The 8,932-nt window shown below is 32.4% G+C and overlaps 1 long non-coding RNA gene across 1 annotated transcript; it reads left to right on the forward strand.

The window, feature by feature from the left end:
• Positions 1 to 357: 357 nt before the first annotated feature.
• Positions 358 to 2,339, forward strand: LOC137083875 (uncharacterized). Its single transcript, XR_010906639.1, has 5 exons — positions 358 to 450; positions 932 to 999; positions 1,170 to 1,252; positions 1,408 to 1,484; positions 1,771 to 2,339. It is a non-coding gene; the product is annotated as an uncharacterized lncRNA (long non-coding RNA).
• Positions 2,340 to 8,932: the final 6,593 nt, after the last annotated feature.

The following is an 8,932-nucleotide window of genomic DNA, read 5'->3' on the forward strand; positions in this document are numbered from 1 at the left end:
AATGACAAAGCACATGGAAAATAAATGCTTTTTTTAAAAAAATTAGTTGTCCAAATTTACATTGGATTATGTATTTTTCTTCAAAATTTCACTCAATTTTAATCAGACTCTAAACATGATTGACTTTTAGTTAGGTGAATGAGTCAAGTTCTCTGAAATACAGTCCAACTACACAGTGTGTTAGAACAACCTGAACAGAAATGGATAATTAATACGTCATTTATAATCAACATTTAATGCACGAAATATCTTATTTTATATTTATACTTAATATTTCAATGCGCATGCGCCAAAAATACTACGTCATGATTTTGAAAAATGCGCGGTTCGCCATGATTGCGTCATCGCGATGCGTAAGGAAAATGAAGCTGAAGAGAACAGAGACAACAGAGGAGCGAACCGTTTGGATCATTACAGATGAGACATTATATGCTACAAATAACGAGTCAAGTAAGTATATCTTGATATAAGCTCTCTTGATTTTACATTTTCACCGTAACATGGTTGCTCTCTATTACGGTGTAGTTATTTAGTTTAATCGCAGATAGGATAGACGCACTATGGACTCGGGAGGTGAATTAACGTTAATCATGTTTCCTATGTATTTATTGTATTATTCATATTCATGTAACTTGTTATCTAAGATTGCATTATAATAATTTCTTAAATCGGAATGTGATCGCCGGTGTGGGCATGTTCAATGAATTAGTCTGCTGTATACAATATTTTAATCGAACTCCTACTTTTTAAATGGACAGAAGACATTTAACGTTATATACATTTATTCCATATATTAACTTAACGTGTATAACAACAACCAGTAATGAAATAATGATTTTAATATGTTCTTTTCTTTTTGCATTTGGAGAGTAAGATGTTAAAGTGTTTTTAATATTTTGTGCTTATTTTATTTTATTTTTTTATTTTGTAGGATCAATACAGATGTGTTATTGGAGATCCAGTGCAAGCTGTGTGGAATCACAGAGCCATCTTGATGAGGTCAAGTTAATGTTAATTATGAATTTATGCCCAGCCATGACACTGATCACACAAGCTAAAACATTGCTATCAAGTCTTTCGCTTTTAAATGCTTTGCATCTTGTCCATTTGTAAGTAATACATTCCCACTTGTGCATTTACAGATCCCCATATCATTATATATTTTACAGGCCACACACCCAAAGGAATGGAGCCGCAGCATTGCTGTGCCAGGCGTGGTAAATACAGGAACATCCTTCATGGAGATGGTGCGGTAAGCTGAAACTTGCAAGGCAAGATGAGGAAAAATGCAAGAATACTTTTCTCAATTTACATTGGTCTTGGGTTATTTATCTATATTTAAGTTATGTTTAATTCCCTGTAAAGAAGGAATAAAAACCATTATTAAAATGTTCTCTATTTATAAAGTCCAGTGTCAGTGAAGATGATGTGCTCAGTGGGATACGTGAAGGAACCTCTCCAATCATTCTACCCTGACGACTGAGGTAATTCATCACATAGGGGATGCAGGTGTGGTCAAAAGCTTACACACACCATGCAGAATAAACTGCTTCATCAGGGCAGTACTAGATAAAAAAGAGACAACATGCTCATTTTTATGATCCCTCTTATGGCTATTTCTTTTTTTTTCTTCTTTTTTTCATACAGATACTGCTGTGTGAATATAAACTGTACATCTATCGTTTTAATTCAATTGAGCCAATTATAATAATGGATAGATCTGTTTTATAAACAAGTTTTTTCTTTGCGTTTTCTTTTTCTTTCCTCAAGGTATATATTTTTTTCTTTCCTGCCTCTTTGGAACATGTCCATTCACATCTACTGTGGAGAGATGGTGCGCCAGTTTCCTACTGATGGAGAGCTTCTGGGACATTGACATAAACAGCACTTTCCAAACAACTTGAAAATAGTTGGTGACAAACAATTTTGTGTGCCTTTGGAGTTCTTCAGTTTTTTTTTTTTTTTTTTTCATTCACTGTAATGCTGGAATAAGATTTTAGAATAAACCTTTTGGTCCTAATTTTGGTGCTAGTAACGGTTTAAGAGCTTATAAGTTCAGTAACACTTTACAATAAGATCTAATTTGTTAACGTTATTTAATGAATTGACCAACATGATCTAACAGTGATTTCTTTTTATTTATTTATTTAATTTAATTTTTTACAGTGTTTATTAATAGTTGTTGACCTTGCTTAATAAATTATAGTTCAAAGCTAGTTAATTAAATTTATAGTCATTGTTCATGCAAGTTAACAATGCATTAAATAATTAACATATACACCTTTTGATTTTAAGATTGCATTAATAATAGGGCTGTAACAGTACACAAAGCTGACAGTTCGGGGAGAGAACACTAAATATAAAAATGCTTTTTTTTATTTATTGGTTTATTGAACAAATTGTAATTGTCCTAAACTAAAGGTTTCTTAAAGAATTAAAAATATAATATAAAAAATATCTCTACTAATTATTATTATTATTACCTTTATTTAACCAGGAGAAAAACTCACTGAGATTAAAATATCCTGTCCTGGCCAAGATAGGCAGCTGTGTTTGCATGTACAGTTATACATAAAAAGTCACATAAAAAACATAAAACATACAACCAGTCAAAAACAATTACACACCATTAATTTACTCTCAAAATGATGTAGTAAACTTTTAAAATGACTAAATGTCACCAGATTTTTTAGCTTCAACTCAGTCTGGAGCAAATTCCAATCTGAGGCTGCGACATATTTGAAGGACGTTTTACCAAGCTTAACTCTAACAAAGGGCACACAAAGATTATAATTTGATTCAGAATGTAATATATAATTGCCTTGTTGTTTCTGTTTAATCAAACGACAAAGCATGCTGTATAGTGTAGACTATATAGGGAGGCCTTACTTGCACTTGCATTGTATGCAAACGTGTAAACTTCTCATAAGACCGTTTTTGCATTAACTTATAAATCTAATTATAGGTTCGATTTTTTTTCAGGTTTTCAGGTTAAGTAGAATATGATGAATATATAGGCTAATATAATGCATACATTTAGTGAAAGAGTTCATCTCTCTCGTGTTTTATCGACGTCTTTCTGCTGTTGAAACACTGAACGATTACACAATGTGATACATTTTAGTAAGTTGTAATGTATCCTTAACATACCTTCTGATGTTAATTCATGTTTATTCTTTGACTATGACAAGATGATCACATTCACTCGTGCCGCGTTGCTGCTTGAACTGATGTGTCTTTACAGTGATCTGTCATGTCACATTCAAGAGCATCAATATGGCATCACTTGAATTTAATGATAAAATTGACAGAATACATATGTTCTTGTGTTTGTGTAAATAGTTTTTTGGGTTTTTCTTGGGCATCAAAAAAACGTTTTTTTTGTATATTTGTTTTACAGATTGTTTTGTCAATAAATGTAGAGGATTTAAATTTGGATGTGTTTATTATACGAAATTGCAGCTTTATTATTTGAAAAATGTAATTATGAATGTATTTCATTATATTAGAGTGTACATGTAAATTACGTTAAGGTATATTTTAGTTCATATTAATTGCTTGTTTTTAAGACAGTAGAATGGATGTCAGTACATTGAGCAGTGCACTTTAATTACAATTTCAATACACTAGAAGTGATTATGAAAGTACATATAAAGTTGTATTTAAGTACCACTTAAGTTGTTCCAAAAAATCACTCTTAATTGCAACTTATTGTATTTTATTTCAACTTAATATGTGATAAATTTGAAATCAATTACATATAATGTGTGTTAAGTACACCGAAAACATTGCATTTAATTCACACTTAAGCGTATATTTAGCTGACATTAAAGTATGTTTTAGTTCACATTAATTGCTTGTCAGTACATTGAGCAGTGCACTTTAATTACAATTTTTATACACTAGAAGTGATTATGAAAGTACATATAAAGTTGTATTTAAGTACCACTTAAGTTGTTCCAAAAAATCACTCTTAATTGCAACTTATTGTATTTTATTTCAACTTAATATGTGATAAATTTGAAATTAATTACATATAATGTGTGTTAAGTACACCGAAAACATTGCATTTAATTCACACTTAAGTGTATATTTAGCTGACATTAAAGTATGTTTTAGTTCACATTAATTGCTTGTCAGTACATTGAGCAGTGCACTTTAATTACAATTTTAATACACTAGAAGTGATTATGAAAGTACATATAAAGTTGTATTTAAGTACCACTTAAGTTGTTCCAAAAAATCACTCTTAATTGCAACTTATTGTATTTTATTTCAACTTAATATGTGATAAATTTGAAATTAATTACATATAATGTGTGTTAAGTACACCGAAAACATTGCATTTAATTCACACTTAAGCGTATATTTAGCTGACATTAAAGTATGTTTTAGTTCACATTAATTGCTTGTCAGTACATTGAGCAGTGCACTTTAATTACAATTTTAATACACTAGAAGCGATTATGAAAGTACATATAAAGTTGTATTTAAGTACCACTTAAGTTGTTCCAAAAAATCACTCTTAATTGCAACTTATTGTATTTTATTTCAACTTAATATGTGATAAATTTGAAATCAATTACATATAATGTGTGTTAAGTACACCGAAAACATTGCATTTAATTGCACAATTAAGTGTATTTAGTATAAGTATATTATCTGTGCAATAAGTACACTTTATAAAAGTACACTAAAGTGCACTTTTTTTTCACAAGGGAAAGGCTGAGACAAGGGTGGTTGTTGTTTTTTTTGTTGTTGTGTGTTTTGTTGTTTGTGTTTTGTAGAGCAGTGGTGACTGGTGGGTGAGTTTCCTGGGCCTAGTGGTAAGTCCTTTTTCAAAAATATGGAGGAGGAGTTACAAGAAATGAGGGAGCTAGTTGCCAAATTGAAGGCGGATAATGAGAGACTGTTGCGGCAGCAGGGTAACACTTTACTTGAAGACTGACATGACACCTTCATAATCATGACATGACACGTGTCATGAATATGAAGGAGTTTTTATGCATGTTTATGACAACTGTCATTAAGTGTCATTCGCTTAATTATGTCATTTTTAATGCAATGATGACATTTCGGAGTTGTCTTTATTATGACAACTTGACATAAACCAATACATCATAACCTGTCAGTGTCTTTGTCATGACAACTTGACATTACCAAGACAACATAACCTGTCATAAACATGACATAACAAATTATCAAATTTAAGAAACTTACTTAGCTTATAGGGTTAACCTTAAACTGTTATGTGGTTGGTTTTGATGTTGACTAAGGCCATTATAATGTCATACATTTTTTTCAGTGGCAAAAGTTTAATTTGTCATTAAAATGTAATTCGGTGTTAATACGCTGTCAAATTATTTTTTAATAACAGCCTCATTAATATTTTTCAGTTCACAATGTTTTATTTTATTTTTTAAGTTTCCTCCACCAGCTTCAACAGAAGGTTAGATAATAGACAATTTCAAATGTCTTAAAAATATGAAAAGGAGTTCGAGAAATAAAATCAATCATTTAATTTTTAAGACCTGCCCTCTCACAGAACTGACTCTTAAAAACACAAGGCATGAATTTATACACAGGTGACCAGCACCAATTAACGCAAAAAGGGGAAAACACGTACACAAATAATGGCCATTACACAAAATAAACATATATATATCAACATCATATACACACATAAACAAACACAGAAAAATAACACTTTGTCAAATGACTTCACTTTATAAATTATCTTCCGATGTATAAAAATAAGAGAAATAGTCTTTAGAGCCCCACCCCGGGCTGAACAAGGAATGGTTGCGGCTAGAGCCAAGGCCGGAACATTATATATAGGGCCAACGTTTCCGCCCGAACCCCTTTTGACGGTGCACCAGCACACGGGACTCCGCCATAACAAACAGACAAACAAAGAAATGGTAAGAATAAACTCAAACTATTCGTTAAAGAGTGAGCAAAAGTTTAAATAAAGTATATTAAACCCAAAATAACGTTGTTGTGAATTGTTTTTACTTACTGCAAACTAAATTGACATTAAACACCTAAACAAACTAACCTGACTGAGGCTCTGCCAACAACTGTTACAGCGTACACATAACCAGTGGTGTCTATGCCACTCTATCATTTTGAGTTATATTAATAGTTTTTAATGACTCTGTACGATTTCCTCTATGATGCCATATTTCAGGTCAAGCTAAATATTCATGACATTGTTATAAAATAATTTGACAGAGTATTGACACTTAATGACATGTTAAGGACAAATTCAACTTGTACTACTGTAGTTTAGGTCAAGAAATATATTCATGACAATGTTATGTAATAATTTGACACAGTATTGACACTTAATGACATGTTAATGACAAATTCAACTTGTACCACTGTAGTTTAGGTCAAGAAATATATTCATGACAATGTTATGAAATAATTTGACAGAGTATTGACACTTAATGACATGTTAATGACAAATTCAACTTGTACCACTGTAGTTTAGGTCAAGAAATATATTCATGACAATGTTATAAAATAATTTGACAGATTATTGACACTTAATGACATGTAAATGACAAATAAAATTTATAAAGAAATCATGACATTATAATAGCCTAATGACAGCCAACGTCAAAACCAACCACATGACAGTTTAATAATAATAATAATAATAATAATAATAGATTTTATTTATAACGCACTTTTCATTCTGAAGAATCTCAAAGTGCAACAAAGGGAAAAAATAACAATACATGAATAACAAGTAAAAATTACATCTCAACATCATGCCGGACGCCGATGACGCTAGCCTGGTGCAAACTTCAGCCACCATGCAGCTCAAGCCCGAGGGAGACCACCAGTGAGCAGCCGACACCCAGAAGAGAGAGCAGCCGCAGCGAGCAACATCAAATGTCCTTCAAACCAAAACCAACCACAAATTCAAACAAAAACAGAAGAGAAGCGGTGAAGAAACGGCAAACAACGTCCTCTCAGTGGCTGCCAGCAATCAGCAACAGTCCCAATAGAAGCTCTGTTAGACTAGTCACAAACATAAAATAAAATAAATTCTGAATTTAATAGTAAAGATAACATGATTTGTGGGTGGAGAAGCGGCGAACAGACAACGCCAGCGTCCTCTCCCCCACGTTGCCTAGCAACTAATGTAATGTAAACCCAAAAAGCTAAGTAGTTTCTTAAATTTGATAATTAATCTGCTATGTCATTTCATGTCTGTTTATGACAGGTTATGTTGTCTTGGTAATGTCAAGCTGTCATGACAAAGACACTGACAGGTTATGATGTATTGGTTTATGTCAAGTTGTCATAACAAAGACAACTCCGAAATGTCATCATTGTATTAAAAATGACATAATTAAGCGAATGACACTTAATGACAGTTGTCATAAACATGCATAAAAACATGTCATGTCATGATTATGAAGGTGTCATGTCAGTCTTATGCACACCCCTTCAAGTAAAGTGTTACCAAAAGGTCTTATTACAAATAGTGATTTGCTCACCTTCACATCATTCTAAATTGCATGGCTTTTGTATGTGCTGAATCATGCTGCTCTTTTCAATACATTGAAAGTGAATTCTGACAAGGGGCTTGCAAGTACCATAAAAACAATTCTGCCCCACATCCCTTATTAAGCTACAATCCAAGTCCTCTTTTTGTGAGAATTTAAATTACTTCAGGAAAATATTGCACAAGGCATTCTTAACTGCATTTATATAGAAAACATTTTTTTTCTTTAAAAGGAAAAACAGATTTTGAAAGATGATTAAACAATGAGATTTTTATTTAACTCGGGGGTGGTGAATGTTGATCCTAGAGGGCTGCTGTCCTGCATAGTTTAGCGCCAACCTTAATTAAACACACCTGAAGTTAATCAAGACCTTCAGGATTACTAAAGTTATAGGCAGGTGAATTTTTTTTTTTTTTTTCCAGGGTTGGGCCTGAACTCTGTAGGTCAATGACCCTCCAGCATCAATGTTCACCACTCTTGCTTTAACTGAACAGTTATGCATTTGTAATTAGCTAAGCATTGTTAGCTAATTAGAAATTCGCAAGTTGTTGGCTTCGAGAAATGCACCCGTTTCTTGTTACTTGCCATTTGTTCAGGATGTTCCCTGTCTTCAGTATCGGGATGTGTGGTTATTAGCACTTCGATGACTATGTATAGTATAAGCTGTATGGAAGATGGATTAATGTTTATTAAAGACAAAATCTGCCAATAAGTTTAATTACTCATTTGTATTTTTTTTTTTTTTCAGATGACACTGCTTCTGGTGTCGGCGCACTCCCGATGACTCCAAAGACCTTCCTTCAGTGGGTGACAGGACAGGGACACATTCCTATTCTGTCTTAAGACAAGACGCATTTCAAAATCACAGTGCAATTCAACCATAACTGTGATGCAGAATATAATGAGCATAGGATATGTTATCCAACTGTGGCAGCATGCAGCAATACAATTATGCTACCTGCTAAACACATGTCAAACTATGAAGACTTCAAAACTGTGTTGATGGAGGGTTTCTTTCTTGGGCAGGAATTTCTAAAGGTTTAGGTGCACAAGTTTTTTAACATGGAAATATGTTAAGTTTAGAAATGATGGACACAAATTCTTTGTCAGGAATTTATTGCTTTTATGACATTAGTTATCATATGTTGATTAAAAATGTTAGTATAAAGAGTTTAAGATGTCATATGGTAAGCATTCCACAAACACTGTTTTGCACCACATACTTCTTTGTGACAATCACAACTGTTTTAGTTTAGGGTGACACCCTAAAAGACAATGATATTGAATATTACAGTAAGTTTACTGTATTTGAAAAAAATTCTGATGTTCAATAAAGTCTAATTGGAATTGGAGTTTCCATCTCAAGTAGAACAAGCAAAGGACAATAGATTAAGCATATTCATAATTTA

Source organism: Pseudorasbora parva, chromosome 7, assembly GCF_024679245.1.
Source record: "Pseudorasbora parva isolate DD20220531a chromosome 7, ASM2467924v1, whole genome shotgun sequence".
NCBI classification, from domain to species: Eukaryota; Metazoa; Chordata; class Actinopteri; order Cypriniformes; family Gobionidae; genus Pseudorasbora; species Pseudorasbora parva.